This window comes from Corvus brachyrhynchos, unplaced genomic scaffold, assembly GCF_000691975.1.
Source record: "Corvus brachyrhynchos isolate BGI_N302 unplaced genomic scaffold, ASM69197v1 scaffold17, whole genome shotgun sequence".
Classification (NCBI taxonomy): domain Eukaryota; kingdom Metazoa; phylum Chordata; class Aves; order Passeriformes; family Corvidae; genus Corvus; species Corvus brachyrhynchos.
Genome location: NW_008240046.1, coordinates 16,404,702 through 16,425,366, shown reverse-complemented (window position 1 = coordinate 16,425,366; position 20,665 = coordinate 16,404,702). Strand labels below are relative to the sequence as shown.

Here is a 20,665-nt window from a genome sequence, read left to right as displayed (position 1 = left end):
GGTGCTTTTGCTTACGAGTTGAACGCTCCACCCCCCATATCTTCATGAAATTACAACAGGATACTCTGATATATCATAGCTTCACAACAGAATTTCAGCTTTAAGCATCTCCTCTCTCTCTTCCCTCAGGTTTTCAGCTCTTCACAGCAGTAAAAAGGGTTAATCTCACCTCAGCCTTGCAGCTGGAATTTTGCTTATCACAGTAGAGAGAGGGGAGAGCCGAGCTGCTCCGGCTGCCCACGGCAAGGCAGTGGGGGGGGTTCCACGGATGGAACAGGTCCATCGGCTCCAGGATGGCCGTGGCCCAGCCTGGCCTGGCCCAAGCAGGGCCTGGGCTGGCCCCGCTGGCCCCCACACGGGGCCCGCAGCCACCTGTGCCAGCGCCGGAAACGAGAGAGAGCTTGGAGGGGGAGTTTGCCTATTCTTAAATGTGGATCACAGAGGTGATCACAACTTTAAGTGGCTTAGAGAATTGTCCATATTCAAACTGGCCAGCTGATAGGTTCTATCAGTTCCCAGAGGAAACTGTAAGCACCCCTTAGCAAGGACATCCCTTCCAGGACTATGCTTGCTAACCTATGACACAACCTTAACAACTTACTGAAGAAACTACATTAGGACAATCTTTTCTTCTCAGGGCCACATGACAAATGCCATCTCCTATAGCTTCCTCTTCACATGCATACAAAACTCCCACTGACATTCTAAAGCGTGTTCTGCACATGCTGAGAGAGCAGAGTAGTGGCACTGTGATCAGCCTTGGGACCCAAAGAACAAGTCTTGTTGTGGAACAACTCTTACTTGAGTGCTATCTAACACACTGGACAAAACAATACAGTCAGAGAATATATAAATTTTGAGTAACATTGCAATACACAGTACAACTGAAATAATTTGTGGCTTTTGGAGTCTCAAAAAAGACAAAGAGCTTAGTACATTTGTGCTAAATTCAAGTCAAAAATCTGCTATAGAAGGACTTAAATCTCTTTTACTTACCCAATTCATTGTCTCCATGTCAATTCACTCTTTTAGAAGTGCTTAAATATGCTTTTGTTTAGATGTAAACACAGGGAATAATGTAAAGCCTTTAGGAATTTTCTGACTCATAAAAAGCCTATGCTAAATTTTGCTTCTTAACAATGGATGGCATATCAAAATGGAAAAATTCCATACAGGTATATATGTATGCAGAGGCCATGTGGAGTGCAGACTGAGAAAATGTAATTTCTCTCTTTTCGAGACTCTGTTACTCAGCTCATTAAAAGTTACACTTTTATAGAAACTTCCATTTAGAAGTTGTGTTAAAATTTTTGTCTTCAAGTTTGAAATTTGGATTTATTATCTTAAATAAAAAAATATTTCATATTAGTCCTTGAGAGTTACAAATTTGGGCACACATAGAATATGAACATAGAAGCCTCTAGAAGGCTATGGTTTGCTCACATTTAAATTAAAAATGGAAATGAAGTCTTTTAATTGTAATATTGAATCAGAAAGTTAAATTTGATCCTTGAGTTTATTTGCTTAGCTAGTGTTTATTCTATTCCATCTGTAAGTTGATCTGTATATTCTTAAATTGTTCATAAATTGTTAAATTGTTGGACATTTCCAAATTGTTTTGAATATTTTGGTATCTGTTTCAGTAAAGATGTTTCTTTACTCTCCTTCAATAGCTAACCTAGTTCTTTATTTCTTCCCGTAGCTGCAGAATGTACTTCCCTTTCTGAGAAAGTAAGTATTCAACATATTCTTTTTATAGTTCAGTTTGAAATTATCCTATTGCTATAATTTTCATTATCAATCATTCTGAATGGATCTGATTCATCACATTATTACAACTTGTAGCAATTCATGTTTCTGTAAAACATTGCAAATGTTTATAAAGCAAATAAAATACAAAAATCCAATTACCCTTTGCTGGGTATTATCTACTTGGAAAGCAGGAGAATCAAGTTACACTTAGTATACATGCCTTAAACACTTAGATTTCTTTCTAGTAGTCTTCTATCAGGAATTTTTATTTCTATTCTGTAGGTATATAAAATTTCTGTACTACAGGATATACAATCCTATATTTTTATTCTTAATATACATAAATTATTCAGAACACAAATATAGAAAGGCCCATTGTTAGCTTGAATATCATTTTCTGGGAAGGAAAAATTTGTTTGTTTGCCCTTTTTTCTCTTCACGGAACTTTTTGTAAATCTTTCCTTGTTGTACTTGTAGTTCTTGCTTTCCCATAGAAGAGAGAATTTTGAAATTAAAGTAACTAATGCTGACTGGGAGAAATAGTAATTGCTGTGACTATGGATTTTCTCAAAGTGACATGTACCTTTTCATATGATGGCATCATTAATATTTGCTTTCACTAGTCAATTACAAGTCTCAAAATATCTTGAATAATTTAATACCTGCTTATGAAAAGAATACATTCAACATAATGAATACCTTTTTTATAAACAAGTTTTATCTCAAAAGTCAGCTATAATTTGTAATTAAATATTTCTTCAAGGAATGTTTTCCCTTTTACTAAGCTTAGGGTGTTATGAGTAAAAGCTGGTTGAGTTCTGCAGAATTCTGCCCATTTGATTTAACTTTAACTGAAAATATGTATTTCAAGAATACTGTTGTACAAATAAAACTTTCATCAATCAGACCTGACATGTGGAATACTTGTCTAGTTAAAAATGAGCAAAACTTGGTAATGTAATAAAACCTGAGTAAAGCAGTGGATTTTAGGAAGGGATTTTCTGTTTCCAGACTAACATAAAAATTTACTCTGTGTGGTAAGGGCTCTTCAGTTTTATTGCACGCTGTCTCTGAAAGCTAGGCCTCTGGCTAAGGGGTTAGAGAAAGCTATACCCCTTTCCTGATCCAAGAACTGAGCTTCTTTCAGTGTTAATCACGCACATAGTTTCATCCTCGATACACAACTATTGCATAAGTCCAGGAATGGCTTTGCGTGCCTCCAGAGGGAATTCATTCTGACCTGTCACAGTTTAAAGAATTTGTACATGCATTCTCTAACAGGCAGAATTATAAGACTTTAATATCAGCAAGAATTTTAAAATAAGCAAGGTACAATGGACTTGTGATTAGCATAAAGTCACTATCTGATTTTAAATTACTGAGAAAGAAAGCTGTACACTTTTTTCACAGGTAGAAGCTTCCCGTTGCTGAAGCCTTTTTGAAGAGACATTATAACCTCACAGTCTTCTGGTCTGTTCATATTTTATGAGGAAAAGTTACCAACAAGAATGCTCTCCCTGATAGTGATTCTGAGTTGTGAGATATTGGCAAATATTATTAACAGTTATAAGGATTTATGCCATTTTCCAATTTCAGACTTAGAACAGTACTTGACTTCAGCTTCCTGGATATATCCCGAATATCTTTAAAATGTAAATTAAGCCTTCAAAAACAATTGAAAAGAAATTTGTTAACTGAAGTTGTGGACAAGAATCAAGAAAAAAATTGAAAATGTCAAAAGATGCATTCAAATATTATTTGTGACCAGATAAATTTACATCAAAAGTTAGTGTAAGAATTTTTTGTTTCAAATAAGCTGTCACACAAAACCTGACAAGAACAGAAAATTAGAATCACAGGGACTATAAGTACTCACGTCTTTGGTCTATTCTGTCAAATTATTTTTTCACCTAAAATCTGAGGACAGATGAGCTTTCCATCAATGCCTTGAAGACTGTCAAGTTGGAATTTCATGCACTGAGATGGGAAAACTTCCTAAATCACAGGTCTGTGACAGTGCATTACCAACCAAAAGTCATATTTTAGTCAGAAACTGTTAGGTCAAGCTGAAGATATTTCAAGTGGGATTTAAATGTTAGAGAGCAAGAAGCAACCTGACACAGACAAGATGCAGCTTCTCTAGATCAGCACCCACATCCTAAATTTCAGACAAAAAGCTACATGTAAGAATGGTGTTCAGCAAAGCCATCTATAATCTGAAAAGAAAATGCAAAGCAATTGATAGTTTAAAACTGAGAAATACAAAAAGAATTGACAGAGACATAAATTCTGAGGATGTGAAGAAAATAACCTAGTTCTTATATTCCGCCCATTTAGGTAGAAGAGTTTAAAACAATCAGAGGAAGGATATAAGAGATGTATGAACTGGGAATGTAGGCAGAGCTGGAGAAAGCAGTGAAGAAGGATTCAGAATTCATCAAACAACTCAGCACTGTTGTGGTAAAGTTCTCACTGCACTACTGTGTTATCCAGTGGTGCGGAAAGATTGAAAGAGTGAGCAGAAGCATGAAGGTCACTTATTATTTTATACGATATTAATGAGACCAGTTCTGGGATGTTGCATCAAATTCCATGTCCAAGTTTTAAAAGGACATTAAAGCACTTGGAAAGGTACTGAAGCAAGCCACTAAGCCATGACCTGAGCGTTAGGGAAATTTGCTTCAAGTAACAGACTTTAAGAGCTTAATCTGCTTAGTTTATCAAAAAAGAAGAGTGAAAAAAAATAGCATGATTGAAGCATATAAATATCTCAAGGGGGCAGAAAATGCTGGAAATTTATCTAAAGAAGAAAGGCAGAATAAAAACCAATGAGAGACAAATTCAAATGGGAATTTGGACATGCAGTTTAATAATAACAGAAGATCAAACTGTACCAACCAAGAAAATACAGCTTTGTGGAAGAAACAATTTAGCAAAATATAAGGTATTGTTTTTAATATGTGGCTAGCTTGGTGAAAAGGAATGAGCTCTGATATATAGAAAAGCAGCTAAATTCAAATTAAACATTACATAACTCATGTAGAAATCTTTGGACTGTCAAAAGGCACTTGACTGATTTGAGGAGCTTAAGGAAGGGAAGCAATGGGCATAGTTCCAAGTGTGAAATGATGTCTTCTCAGGGTCCTTCTACACACAGGCTGGGTTGCAGACTTGCAGTTGCTGTAATCAGGTTTGCAAGTTACAGCTGTAATGTTGGCTCATCTTGTTCAATTCCTTTCACAGCTGGGTGTTTGACTTACTAAGCAGTTGTATGAGCATCAGCTCCTTGCACAGTAGGGACTTAAGCTCCAGAACGGAAACTGCACTTGAGATGCCCATAAACCAGAAGCAGCTTAAAAAATCAGAGGTTGACCACTATGAGGAAAAAGGGAGGTAAATGTTCTTTCTATGACACACACCTGCAAAGAATAAAGAATTGTAAGCTAAATTATAACGTTGCCATGAAAGCAAATGGATATGAAGTAACCAGGGATAAATTTAGATCAAAATTAAAACTTTCAGCCACTGAAACATTTCAGTTCAGGAATAGTTTAATACTTTGAGCTGAGATAGAAAAGTTCTGTGTGTTTCAAGATGGAGCTAGGACTTAGGATGCTGTGACATGTATGACTGTGATTGCAGGTGATGAGAACTCAGCTCTTTTTTAACCCTCTGCTGAGACTATGTTTCTATGATCCTTTTGGGTTTTTAAAATAAGTGCTACTACAGAAATCTGAAAAAAAAAAATATAGCTAACACAACTATACAGCCAGAGCATCAGTATCTACAGAATTTAAAAGGAGATCTCATCTAGCAGCTGGCAATTCAGTTACCAAGATAAAGCACGGGTCAGGAATCTGTGCTCCTGAAACGTCTATTTAAAGTAGGCATGTTTGCGAGACAACATCTTTCTCTTCCCTTCCTCCAAAAGAATGTTATTGAAGAAAACTCTTCAAAGGGAATTTACAATTGCTACAAATGTTTCCTTCTCTAAAACATTTACAGCTGCAAAAATCAGATTGCTTTCCCGTCTTTTTTTTTTTTTAAGAACTACAGTGTTCTACCTGTAAGTTGTTTCTATCTGTCCCAAACTTCTGCACATTTTTACCAAAGCACAAACAAAGGAAAGAAACTTTACATATGAATGTGCTTTATACAACCTTTATTTTTAAAGGTATATTTTCAAAGGTAATTTCAGTCCTGCTACCTTTGAGACTTATCATTTTTGTACTGCAGAAAAGTGCTGTTTTTCACTGATTTCCCTCATTTAAACATTCATCTTCAAGGTGGGTTATTAAAAAATTGCTTTCAGTGTGTGGTTTCAGCCCTAAAAGATATATATTTGTTTGAAAATATTGAAGAAAAGAAGTAATGGACTACTGTCAGTGTTTCTATAAGAAAGATTGTATCACTCCAGAAGGGCTTAATAAGAACAGTATAGACAAAAGTGAAGGATGAAATTACATCTTACACCATTTGCTGAATCTTCTCATTTTGTTGCTGCTACAGGTAGGTGACAGAGATAAAGAAAGAATATGGTGTGCTGTACCTTCCACTGGAAACTTCCTGGAGAGATGTTTCCAAGTCCAGCTTAGGACAGTCTGGTAATTTATCCAAATTAGTCTGAGAGTAGTCTCCAGAGTCTCACAGACTTACTTTTGATCTTTGAATTATACCACAAATTCATTTTCTCCCTCCCATAGGTAAACTACTAATGAATTTTCTTGAAAATCTTACATGAACACCAGGTTACTGTCACATTTGTCTTGGGGATTTTTTTCATCTGATCATAAATTGCTAATTTTCCTTCAAACACAATCCATTTTAGTCATTCAGAGAGGTAGAAGGTTTGCATTTCATCTTATAATGCATACTACAGTGCTGCTACACGGACTGTGATGGTCCAGTAGGTCTTTCATTTCATTATTTAACTTATTCTATCAGACAGCAAGTGTGGCCAAACCCCTGGAGCAATTGGATGTTGTGTTTGTGGTCCATTCTCTCCAGCTGATATTTGAATGTTTTTAATGCACTTCATATTAAAATGCTTCTCAGAGAAGCTCAAAGGAATTAATTACACCCTTAGAAGGAAAGCAAAAACTGCAGCCAATATGCATTTAATTGCATCTCACATACAAAAGCATTCCTGTAAATTAGTCTAGAGGTACTTATTCACTGGTTCACCAGCAATGGTTAGATGAATTAATCTCATGACTAGTTTCCTCAATTCCATAGCTGAAAAAATGGTGATAGAATTCATCAGCTTTTAAAACAAAAATTATTCAGTATAACCATGTAATTAATGAGGTATGCTAGGAAGGAAATGATCCTCTAATTGATGTTGGATCATCTGATGGTGTTTTGCTTTTTGAAAATTTTAGCAATAAGATTTTATGATATGAAGAAAGCCTTCAAACCCTCTTCTGAGGGTTCATATTCTATATAAATACACACCTTCATAAAATACATCTGGCAGAATTAAGGGGGAAAGGAAGCTCTTAATTTGATGAGGTCAGAAGCATAGGATGGCTTTTTATGTAATGGTAATGTCTCTAATGAACTGATCTACCAATTAACTAGGTAAAGGACTAACAAGATCAGAGTTTATAGTTAGCATAATTTGCACACATTGTTCAAGGCATGTATATAAACCTGACAAAAACTGAGAGTAGAATGTTCCAGCATGTGACAGCTTAAAATAAAAAACAAGAAATATTACAGGAATGGTTACTGAAGGCCTCAAGCCCATCCAAATTAAAGTGTTTTCTTTGTTTTGACAATAATAAATCCTGCTCTTTTTAGAAACAAAAAAATTTGCCTTCCATTTTACACCAAAAAATATCATACATTAATGTAAAGCATAATCAATACTAATTTGTGTGGGTTTTGGGGATAACACTAAGGTTTTTTCCAAATTTGTGCACAGTTGATCATTGAAATGCATTTGTTCAGTTAAGTAGTGTGACACAGATATTCTTTTGAGGTGTGATGTGTTTAAACTGGCTAACTAAGATAGCTGTCAGAAGAGAAATACGAGTCTCTGTTTTACTGCAATAAAGAATTTTAAATTTGGAAACCTTGAAGATTAGCAAATACTGTGGAGTGGGAGTTCAGAAGACAGGATAAATATTTTTTTAAGCAAATATTTTTAAAAATTTTGATACAATTTTAAAGCAATCTCTTTACTGAAAATTAAAAGGCTTCATAGAAAATAAAAGACAAATAGACTTTTCTGATTGGAGGCCATTCATCAGCAGTATTTATTAATGAAAATCCAGGGCCATTCTGGAAAGCCAAGAGCTGTCAGGGGGTCACAGCTGCATGGATCCACTACTGAAAGTGACTTATAAAATCAGCTGTCACTGCTGTTCCATTCTAGCTCACACAGGGATAGTTTCTTCTGCGAAACAAAACAAAACACAAAATTCATCTCCTTCTCTGCATTATTCTTGGAAGACAAGCTCTTCACATGTACATCATGAAGTCAGGGTAACTGAACTCCTAGTTTAGACGCCTGAATTAGACAATGTTACCTTCTACCATTCAAGGTTAATACAAGGAGAGAATTTCCTTCCAACTCCTTTGCATTCCAGCATGAAAATAACTCTATTTGAATAATGATTTACTGGTGAATAAATGAATTTCATTTTGAGGGACCAAAAAAACCCCATTTCCAAGGGTGAAAGAATAGTGGAAGAGGGTGGGATGTAATAAAGCCAAAGATAGTAAAGGAAGGAGAAAGAATTAAGTTTGCAATGTGTTAACAAAGACTGAAGTGGTAACAAAGTGCTTTTCATTTTATTTCTGCTAGAACTGACAATAATGCGTTTCTTGCTAATTAAAGATGAAATCTCTTTTACTTGTTGTAGGTCAAAAAGTTGACAGTTCCTAGTGCAAGGAAAATGCAGATTTTCATATCCTGCAATGTTTTAGATAATAATAATTTTATCAGAACAGAGAAAATGTAGAATTCTTAACTCATGTTGGTCAGAGAAAAACTGTCATATCAACTAAGAGGAGCAGAAGCATTCTATTACCAAGATTCTAAATAGGTATTTTCTAAGAAAAGCTCTCAAGAAAATTTTAAATATTTTGTATAAAATTTAGATTTTCTACTGACTTTTCACAGTTTTATATTTTTCTAGTTGCCCTCTTATTGTCTTATCTTGATTGAGTGCAAATAGATTAATTTTTTGATATAATGTTCCAGATATAAGTAGAGTTGCATTGGGACACATTTTCAGCCAAAATAACATTTTTTATGTGCATCAAACAAAAACTTTCAATTTTAAGTTCACTAATTATCCATTATTATTACTTTAGTGATTATAAATCAAAGCTACATGAAATATATAGGGGATTGCATTTCAATGCAACTATTAGAAAAATACTTTCTTTCAGATTTGAATAAAAATCGTTTTTGTGCTTCAACTACAGAATTAACATTAAATTTTAATGCTCCTGTAGCTTAGGCAATGGTTAAAAGCATATTTTTATGATGTTCCTGATACCTTTATGGTGTTATATTTTTTGCTATTATTAATACAGTTGAGAATTCCTCCAGCCCTCCAGTCTTTCTCTAGTCATGCTTGTCATGGAAGTAAAACAGCTTCTTAAAGTAAACACATATTTAACACATGTTAACATAAATTATATAAAGTGTGGACTATAGTTTCAAAAAACTTTGGATTGCTGTGGAATGTTTCAGCTTTTCTTAACAGAGAGAAAAAAAAGAGAGAATAATGTGATTTTAAGTCTTCTGATTAAGTTTCTCTGATATGATCATCATTCTAGTATATTATAATCTAGATAATGTTAAATTTATATAATTTGTTTGTTTGTTTGTGACCTGGTACATATATATAAGCACAATGCTTTACCCCTTTCTTGGGAAAAAAGAATCTCTTAGGGTAAAGGAAGAAAATTAATTTGTCAGCATTCTTCCTAATCCTATGGGCAGGGCTTTCTATCATAATTAAGATTCAACAAACTACAGGTCGTCTCTGTAATTTTGCTTTGTTTTATAAGACAAGTTCACTGTTGCCAGCTTTAGCCATGCAGCATGTGAATCATTGTATTTTATGATTCAGGACTCTGTTCTGAACATTTTTCATTGTTTTCCTTGACGCACCCTCTTAATAGTCTTTTAAGCTGTTGTATAGACTATTTTTATAAATGTTCTAAACTCAGGTCTTAGTTTCTTACCATTTTTAAATTTATTCAGCCCATTTTTGGGGGAGGAAAAAGCTAACTCAAAGAGGAGCAGAGAATATTTCAAATATTCAAATTCTGACAAATCTTTTACTCTCCCAAGGACCTACTGAATGGGTTTAGGTTTTGACAACTTTATATTTTAATTAAAAATAATTAGATCTTCTCCAAATTTAATTAACTTTTGGTTTGGTTTGGTTTGGGTTTTTTTGATAGCACTTGGCTAAAAGCAATGGAGTATTTTTTTAAATATTACAGAATCTGTAAACCACTTATTTATAGTAGTCTGAACTTGCATTATTCTCTCACTAAAAAGAGTAATTTGTGTATTCTCAGATAATGGAGAAAAGTTATTGGCATAATGGATAGATTGCAAAATAACCAAGTAAAATAATTTCTTGAATATTTTACATTATTACACCAGGTATTCTTCTCTAAAGCTGTCAGAGTTGAATAATTACATTTATTGTCATGCTTAATGCATGATTCCTCTAATCAGCTGAATTTGCACAGGAAATGACTGGCGTCTTTCACCACCATAATGAATGGTAATGCTGCTGATGACAATGAGGCAACACGAGATTGAAAGGCAGATTAATGCAAATGAGACTTTTGACAGCAAACTCTTGTTTCTCAAGGCAATTCTTCCTAGATCTAGGAAGAACCTGTGAATTCTGCTAACAGAATCCTACAGATTATAGCTTCTTTCCGTATTTTGAATACATTTCAAGATGCCCTTTAAGTTGTAGAGATGTGTATCACCGACTTTTCTAGTTCTAATGGATTTTCTACTGTTGTGGCAGTGCCCCATCAGCTTTGCATGTATTAGGTTGCTGTACTCTCAACAGTATAAACAGAAACAATGTCCACTAAAGTGTACATCTGTAGAAGAGATATCTTTATTGTAATCATAATTAATGGTCAATTATAATGTCATATGTATTCTGTTCCTTCTTTTTCTTGTTTTGCTTTAAAAATCCACTTTTATGAGTTGAAAACCATAACCAAAACTGAAAATGTTTTTTTTTTCTGTTTGTTCTCAATTTTTACTATGCATAAAAATCTTCTCAGAAAGTCTTACATTAGAATGATTGAGGTTTATCATACCTAGATAAAAAATTAATTTTGAATTAAACCCCCAGATTTGTGAAGATTGAACCACAATTAGATTAAACACTATTTTGTTTGTCTTAGGGAAACACTTCGTTTATCAATCCTGTATCTTGAGTGAGCATGCCAGATGGCTGTTTAGAAGATTTGACTTTTTTCTAAAATAAGTTTGATAAAAGTTCTGTTAGAGAAAAGCTGAATATAGCCTGAAAAGTCACTGTATAAAGTTTTTTTCCCAAAACGCTTCACATGAAATTGTTTATTTTGATTAGCCGGCTAATTATAGTGCAGATCTGCGTTATTAGCATTAATTTAGAATTTTCAATTAAGACAAAATATTTCTAGTTGAAAAACTACTGTTTTCATTAAATGGTGTTTTACGGAAACATATATGTTTCAATGTTGTTTTATGAAATGCTGGCAGGCTTGGGTGGAATACTGCTCAGTGTCCTTTCTATTTTGTCAGTCCCAATCAGTTTTCCAATGTCAATGGGAACTGGAGTCTCAGTTTCTAATTTTCAAAGACTCTGAACTTCTTCCCCACAGAATTAGCAGAGTTTTTTCCTGCTTTCTGCAACTTAAACTTCTTTTTATGCATTGAAAAAGTGAGAATATCTTTCCGCGCTTTGGAATCTTTTGTGAGACAGGAATGGTGATGTTCAACCAGCCATGTTAATTTACATGAGATATGTGGATTAAGTAATTTTTTCCTTTTTATTAATTCTATCCAGGATCAACACTGTTATAAATCAGTATAAGACTTTCTTTAACAAAACCAGAGTTGAGCTTCAGGGTGATGATGAGAGTGACAGAATTCATGCCACATAATGACAGGACCCAGTATTCCTAATGCATGCACTGAAGCATATTCCTTACGGAATAAGTCAGAGAAAATAATGTGAAGGTTAAGAAAACGGTGCTGCTAGCCTTTCATGCTTCCACCAAAATTATCCTGGTCCACTACACGCATTCTCTTTCACACGTAGAAAGTGGTGTTTAAACTTCCCCTCAGATACATATATAGTCTTTGCTATTCCAGTCTTCATTATGTCAGCATCCCCTTAATTATCATCCTAGTATCCTGAGCTTTGTGTGAAGAACTAGAAATAAGCTGAGGGAAGGAAGGGCCATGACCTGTGCTGATCTCCCACTGCCCTCACAAATCCTCCACCAGCTGAGTAAGGGACTTCATGGGGTCCAGGTAGAGCCCCTTCCCTGGATCATCATGAAGGCATTGAGGACGCTGCCCCCTTCCCAAACAGTATTATAGGCTTTACTATGTGCAAGACACGTTTTCTCCTGAAGGAGTCATCCCTGTTGAAAAGCATGAAAAAGAGCATTCTGTTAACCATTATTTTTAGGGAATTTGAACAAGTGCCTTTGTGCTCACATTTTAATTACAGATGAAAATTTGAGCACTCTTAAATCCAAAGATACGTGTAGAGAAACAACAGAAATACAGAAATAGAGATATTTTGAGATATTTTGAGAGATCATTTGCAGAGTGATAGAATTTTAGGATAAGCTATGGAGATAAAATTGGTAAAATTTTAACATAAATGTGGAGAAGTTGGAAAATAGCATTTTAATTCCAGTTCCCCACTTTATTGTACTTCTTGTAATCATAGATTACTGTCTCAAGTGGGGACATTTCATATTCATTTTTTGTGGTAAAAGCTTGCAATATTATGTTCAAAACAATTGACTACCAATTTTTAGTGCACAAGAACTGAGGGAAACTGCAAGATATTTTATTCTACTTTAACTCTTACAAATTAAGAGTTGCCTTAAAAGAAAAAGAAAAAGAAAAAGAAAAAGAAAAAGAAAAAGCAAAGAAAAGAAACTTTCCAGAAAGAATTCTTTCTACTGGAATAAAGCAATGAAAAAAAAACCACTACGGATTTAAAAAAATGTCTTTTAGGGGATTTACTCCAGATAAGATCTGAAATCTGCCCACTTTGAGTTTAGTTCTAATACTGATGAGTCAGAGGTAATGGATCTGACCCAATAACATCAAGGAAAAGATCCCACAGACACACATCCCTTCACAGAAGTGCTACAGAGGTGCTTGGGCACAGAATTGACACTTTAGAACACAGGAGCTTGCCACAACTTGGCTGCGTGAAGTCAGTGCTTTTGTCATGATTGATTTCAAGGTGTTTCTTTTTGCTGGCAATTTACCACTTTGTGACATTTATTTAATCTAGTAGGGCACTCTTAGGATATATATTGCTCAAATACCTGGAAGTTTAGTTGGTCCCTGAAGATGGAGATGTCATAGCCTACACATGCTCAGGGAATGGACTCTCCTGTGCATTACTGAATAATAAAGGACAGTGCAGTTTTGAAACACTTTATGAAATTAAAAGACATAGCAGGACAAAAACTCAGGATATTTTTAGTAATTGAGTCCCACTGTACCCCAGGACATTATAAACCAACTTTTCCCAAAATAGTCTCTAAGCTCTGTAGTCCCCCACTAAGATGTCAAGTCACCATAGTTTCAAAAAAAGAAAAGAAAAGAAAAGAAAAGAAAAGAAAAGAAAAGAAAAGAAAAGAAAAGAAAAGAAAAGAAAAGAAAAGAAAAGAAAAGAAAAGAAAAGCAACCTTTGGGAACCGTGCTGGAGTAACTGTATTGGCTAGCTATTTCTGCTGTGTGGTTACCTTTGAAATTAAAATTAATTAATGTTAATTGTTGGTAAAAATTGTACAAAATTGTGAACAGCCAATTTTGTAGAAAGTGATCTGTGAAATTACGTATTCTGGTACTTGTGGATCCTCAGAGATGCTGTTTAGGATTGCATTGGGTTTGTATCTTACTTTTCAAAATTCAAAAAGGGAGAATGTATTCAGCTTGCGTTTCACAAGGAACTGGAGATAAACTCTAGACATAGCAGAGTCTTAACATAAACAGTACATAGTATATGAAGCCTTGAGCAATGGTGTGATGGGTAGCATAATCCAACTCTTTTTTTAGATTAAATGTGTTTAGATATCTATCTTAGATCAAAGAGGGAATGAAACTAAGACAGTAGGTTATGTAGATATAACTACAACTTGAATTTTAATTATAAAGAGGAAAATGAGTTTGCTTTTTTTAAATTTCATAGCTGTTTTGATTCTGCTTATGATATTCTTCCTGAATTAATTTTAACTGTAAGAATCCCATGCAGGTTAACAGCAATTAGCTCAACCTAAGGAACAGTCTGAGAAAATTTAGTACTCCCGTGTTCTGCTCTATTGTTTCACTAAAAGAACCTCAGGATAATCGGCTGCTTTGCTTTTTCCTATGACCATTGATTTGTATTAGTCAGTAGCCCCACTACTTGTGCAGCTCCACTATTTCAAAAGCCCCATCACTGACCATGACTACGTAGGACCAGAGCGTTCTTGAAATTTTCTACCTTTTCTGTAGTGTCAAAGTGTTTCCCTTGGAAGCTGCATTTTGCTAATGTTTCATGTCACCAGAAGGAGACTTCAGTAATAACAATATCAAAGAGGACTGATCTTCCTTGGGGAAGTTCCTACCTAGAAATAGCCCTGACTTTCCCTGCTGTCCCCACTCATTTTGTACATCAGTGTCAGCCCAGAGAAATAACAGGGTGGTATGTGGTATAGAAAAATTGTATAAAACATGATGGAGTGTGGAGTCATTGTCCCTGCAGGTGTTTAATAAAAGACTGGACATGGAACATAGTGCCATGGCCTAGTTGATATGGGGGTGTTCATTCATAGGTTGGACTTGATGATATCAGAGGTCTTTTCCAACATAATTGATTCTGTTTTTCTGTTCATTAGGTAGAATGTCCAGTTAAGTGTAGATTGAGTATTATTACCCTGTTTGCTGTTGTATTCAATGTGTATTGAAGCAATTAATTAGACATATAACTGGAAAACTAATAATGAAATGCATTGTGTTATATCTGTATAAACACACACCATCTATTTTTTTTTACTTTTTTTTTCACTCTTTCTTTTTATTCTCACTACTTGCACTTCCATTGCCACAACATCTAAGGACATCAGCCAGGTAGGATAATATTGCCTCAGAAGCTATAAAAAATAATGGATTGAGCTAGAAAAAAAGTACAGGCTTTAAGATTCTCACCCTTTTCTCTTGACTTTACTGAGCAAGATATTCTGCTTCCCAATGTTCTTCTCATTCTTCTGTTTTGGTCCTGCATTCTTGTTAAACATTGTTTTTTGCTGTGTATTTTCCTGCCCTCTGAGATGTTTCCTTTTTGCTGGTAGTTGGTCTCCTCAAAAAGGTGCCTTTTACTTGACCTATTCATGATGCCTATGTATCAGTGAAAGTGATATCTTCTATTTGCTATGTCCCTTTACTGATTATATCACTAAACATCACAAAAATTAGTAGGAAAAGCAGTAAAGAGGACAAGAAGCAACACCACACACAAGGGCTCTTCATCATCCATTACTTGAGAAAAGCTGATTTGCAGGAATAATTCCCCATAGGTACTATTATGTAATAGTCAGTAAGGTCATTTGAAGCCTGTATTCTGAATCTGTTAAAATAAGAAGCTCTAATCTTGTAAAAATTTTCATTTTCTCTGATTGTCAGGATTCCTAGGATGCCTGGACAAGACTAATCTGGTAGAGGAACTACTACATTTATCATCATACAGAAGTACAGCACTTATCTCACAATATTACTTGCTTTCAGTTGTTGTTATCATCAATTGGCTAGGAAGGAATTAGGAGAGGTTGAAAAGTAAGAAAATGTCACTAGCACTGTAAGAATTGAAAGATTTTTGTGTTTGATTGAAATTTCTATGTTATTTATTTTTTTTTACAGTTTATAGTACTGTAAACACAAACATATCTAATCCTTTCCCAAAATTATAAAGATGGTAATCACTTAGAAAAATAACCAAGTTTTTATAGAAATAAAGAATGGATAGCTAAAGCCATAATCAAATTTGTACTCATGGAGAAACTCCTATTTGGTACAAAGGGATTTCAGTGTCTACAGAGGTATAGAAATACATGAAAAATTGGTAGAGCTGAAATACGAGAGAATTTAAGTTACATATTCTTGGTTACAAAACCCACTTTTGTCACTTTTTTCTGAGTTTTGGAAAGTACAGTACTTCCCTAAAGGTACTGATGCTCTCCTCCTAGACTTTTAGAAGGATGCTTCATCACAGGAGTTTTACTTACTGGGCTCAGTGTGAGCTCTGGTAACCAAGCCTTGAAACAGAGCTGTTTGTATTTGTTCTGTAGAACCCTCAGCAGGAGTTCACTGTCTTCTCTAATGACTTGTTTTTTTTCTTTTATCTGTGTTTGTTTATCTTTTTTTTTCACCCTCAGAAGTGCTGGGGAGATTCTTGTGGTCTCTGCATGAGAGTGTGCAAGCATTCTTTCACCCAGTCTTGTACCTTCGTAATTTTGATCGTGAGCCTCACCTGCTGCCCTGACCCTTTGGCTTTGACCTTGGATATACCTCTTCATTACTAACTTTGCTCATCAATTTGGACTGTTTGAACTGCTCTTCTCTCATACAAGTGCTGTGGGACTGACAACATTTATGGCAGAATCCTGCTCCTTCCTGCTGGGAATCTGAACTCCCAGCTTGCCTCCCCTTCCTTTGCTACTTCCTGAGATGTGCTAAGTGCTTTTCATTAGACCTGGAGTCTGTAAACTGATTTATTCCACAGAAACTATCTTTCAGATTGAGTCTGGGCTGCTGAGGAATGGTACTGTGCCTCAGTGCTGTCATCTTGAATTAATAGATTTTCTTCTATGTACTTTTATTCGTATCTTGATTTTAACAGACACTTTCATTTCTTGAGTAGTATTGTAGGTCTAATTCTTAACATATTAATAAGCTACTGAAGCTGCATTAGAACACCTGAAAATCTTTATTTTCAAAGACGTCTGTGATGCTATGTCAGATTTAATAGTTTTAAGCTGTTGTATTTTTTCGCTTTCATTATTTGAAGGAACTAATACTGGCTTAAAGGATAATGACTTCTGCTTCTTATAGATATTCACCTGAAATCAATTTGCAAAGAAATGCAGGAACAATTTCAAAATCAGTTAACTGTGACCTCAGATATGTCCCAAAGTTAGGTTGCATGGAGCTTTTTTCCACAAAAATCTGGTTTTTTAGAGCATTATCTGTGTCTGTGATACTGTTTCCTTCAGTGTAAGTCCGATGGAGTAGTGAAAAGAAGAAGGAAAGAGGTAATAATCTAATTGTAGCATGATTCTTGGTCTATGCTAATATGGATAAATAAAGAAATACCACATAGGGAGAATCTATTTTGCATTTCCACAGTGCCCCCTACCTTTTCGCCCTGTTCTTTCCCCACATGCTGGTCTGCATATAAAATAGATACACTGCACCCCTTAAGGGAAAAGCAAATCCATGGCAAGTCCCTGATGGGGTAGTTCTAATAGATCAGTGCTGCTGTCCATGAAAGTTCCTGAGCTCTTATAAAACTGTTTGACTCACAAATCTGATCTTCGTGTTGACTCTACAAATACGATCTTGCTTTCGTCATGACTTCTTGGAATTCAGGCAAATCCAGAGGATTTTTTTTAACACTATTACTTTATTGAAAACTCAGAAGAATACTCAGTCTTAGACATTATTATAACTTCAAACCATATCTCAGAATTTTTTCTTTCTTTGGTAGCAAATTAAAGTTATTTTTAGGATAAATTATATTCCTTTTCCTAGATTTTACCCTCTTTTTTACATCTGCACCCTCTTAGTATCACATTCGGGCTCAGACTGGTAGTAATAAGTAATATTTTTTTTACTTTGGGTCTGATAATAGCTTTTCTCTCCATCCTCAAAAATATTGCATAAACCAGAGTGTTATGTGCTTTAACCATTGTTTTCATGCTTATGGTCTATTAATATATTATTAATATGTGTGTTAATCTATGACATAGTAGTACAAACATGCACAATATTATGAAAGACTACAGATAATCACAGAATCATTAAGGCTGGAAAAGATCAGCCTTCAAGATCATGAAGTCCAGCCTTTGACTGAGCACCACCTTCTCAACCTGACCACAGCCCTAAGTGCAATGTCTAGTAATTTCTTGAACACCTCCAGGGATTGTGACTCCACCACCCCCCTGGACAGCCCATTCCAATGCTTTACCAACCTTTCCATGAAGAAATTCTTCCTGATATCCAATCTGAATCTTCCCTGGCACAGCTTGAGGCCACTTCCCCTTGTGCTGTCACTGGTTACCTGGGAGAACAGGCCAATCCCTGCCTGGCTACACCCTCCTTTCAGGGAGTTGTGGAGAGCAATAAGGTGCCCACTGAACCTCCTTTTCTCCAGATTAAACAACTCCAGCTCCCTCAGCTGCTCCTCACAAGACTTACTCTCTAGACCCTTTGCCAGCTTCATTGCTCTTCTAATGTTTTTTTTTTTTTTCCCCTACAATGTCTTTTGGAGATCAAACTAATTATTAGATCCTATAATGACCAATATACGTCTTGTTTCAGTCATTGCAATTTGAAGGGTCTTCTGATGCGGAATGAAAAATTAAAAATTAATAAAAAATAAATCAGGTGAAGTTTCTTCTTGCGAAGCATGCATCTTGAGACTTTGCTCATTAAAGTAGCAAGTCTAAATTTATACTGAAAAACATCCCTTTTCTATCTTCACAGGCATATAATTTAAACTTTAATTTTAAATATCCTCAGGGCTGTTGGACAAGTAATGGAGGTTTTTCCTGTTAGTTTCATTCAGTTTTCTCACACAGCCTTCAGTTCATTAAAGAAGACCGGAAAAGTTTCAAAGTTGCACAATGTAGGAGAAGATAACATTATTTCCTCCAAAATGTGCAAGCAAGTAAACCACTTAAGGTTTGACTGTTCCTGGAAATGCAAGCACATCCATCTTCTCATCAAGTGTTATATAGGTGCTAAGGCTCAAGTCTGTGTCTACTATTTCCTGTTCCCTTTGCTCCAATGGAAATCATTTCACAAGGCTTAAGTTGGAAAAGAAATAAAAATAATGGCTCCAGGAGAGTTGAGAATTTTACAGGTTTTAATATTTTTTTTCTTTTTTTTCTTTTTTTCCATTTTAAAGCATGTGGAGAAGACTCCAATGTGTTTGCACCGACTCAGGTTTCTCATGTATTATTATTAGACCTAAAGTCACCAGCTGTCTCTATCTTGAGATTGATGTGGAAGATATACACAGATCATGAGCAGCTTTCTGAACTCTTTCTCCAACCATGTAGTCTTTGTGCACAGTAACCATGTTCATTATCATAAAATGGCTATTTATGAGCAGAAGGTGGAAAATACCACAGTTATCTGGACATTGAAGAGAATAGTTTGAATTTATGCTAAATAAGATCTCTGTATACATTTGGAAACAATTAAATATTAGTTCAGATGTATGTGATGCAAAACACCTGGATGCTTTTCATAACTGACTTTACAGATTTTTTTCCCCCTTGGAACAAATGTTTTTATATCATTAAAATAAAGGATGAACAATTCAACAGTAGGATGGAAAAAATATGCAGAGGAAAAATAAGTTCTATAATATACACAATGAAATAGAATAATAATAGCATAGTGCTGCTTGCATTGCCTACACTATACAAGGATTTGGTCACCTACACTGAACATCAAACACACTGAAAAATTTGAAGTGTAATATACATGCATTGACTTTTCTCCCAGTGTCAATCTCATACCATGTGACCAAGTTTCTTAAAATCTCTTTCTTGAGGCACATTTACAATAAAATCGCATTATAAACTATTAATGTTGCATATGTTGATGCAAAGCACGTAATTAAATTAACTTCAAAAAGGAAAGATTTGCTATAAACCTGTGAGTACTTGTGAAGTGTGCCATCATTGTGGGACACTACACGCTGCTGATTTAACTTCATGGTTATAAATCCCTTACATGTATAATCCCCAAACTCTCTTTTCAAATGTAAGTTTCTTTTTTTGTCTTTGTTAAGTAACGATGTGATTCTTAAAATAGTTTGGCACTGTCATATTATATGCCATAGTTTGTTTATTGTGATACGGAGCTAGAATGTTTGTTGATAACAAGCATAGCTAACTGCATTAGCAGTGAATATATGATGACACTGAAGTCTCTTTCTTTACATGTGTGATTTTTCTTTTAAAGTTTTCCCTCACGGAGGACTCAAGTTCATTTTAGCCTGGTATCACCACACTTGCAGTGTTTGCCTTGATATAATAACATTACTTCACCTAGAAAGAGCGTGTTGGGCAGAAAGTAGAGAAAGCCGTATGAACCTCAATCTTCCACTCAGGTCATAATTTATGGATATGTTGCCATCTTTCATAATACAAATCCTAGATGTCGGTAGTACAGCAAATGCTTTCCCTCTTAGGGGAACTTCTATAGACCATATCCTATCTTCACTCAGCTAGTGTTTTTCTGTTTCTATACAAGACTTCTGACCTAACGCAATCTTTGATTTTCCTTTTGCTGAAAAGAACCGACAATAATAATGAAGTCTATATATTCCCAACTCAGATCACCTTCTATAACTTTTACAGGTAGACACTTTGCACCTTAAGAATTTTCAATATCATTGATGTT

The 20,665-nt window shown here is 35.1% G+C and overlaps 1 protein-coding gene across 4 annotated transcripts in view; it reads right to left on the bottom strand.

Moving 5' to 3' along the window:
• Positions 1 to 20,665, bottom strand: part of GLRA3 (glycine receptor alpha 3) — a 91,038-nt gene that overhangs the window by 69,902 nt on the left and 471 nt on the right. Inside the window, exons 1-2 of one of the 4 annotated variants that reach the window (XM_017744631.1) lie at positions 15,718 to 15,723; positions 2,415 to 2,417 (exon numbers count right to left, since the gene is read on the bottom strand). The exons of the other annotated variants lie outside the window; for them this stretch is intronic. The gene's annotated coding sequence lies outside the window, so the exon portion shown is untranslated. Of the gene's footprint in view, positions 1 to 2,414; positions 2,418 to 15,717; positions 15,724 to 20,665 lie in introns of those variants that run through there. 4 annotated transcript variants of the gene reach the window in all.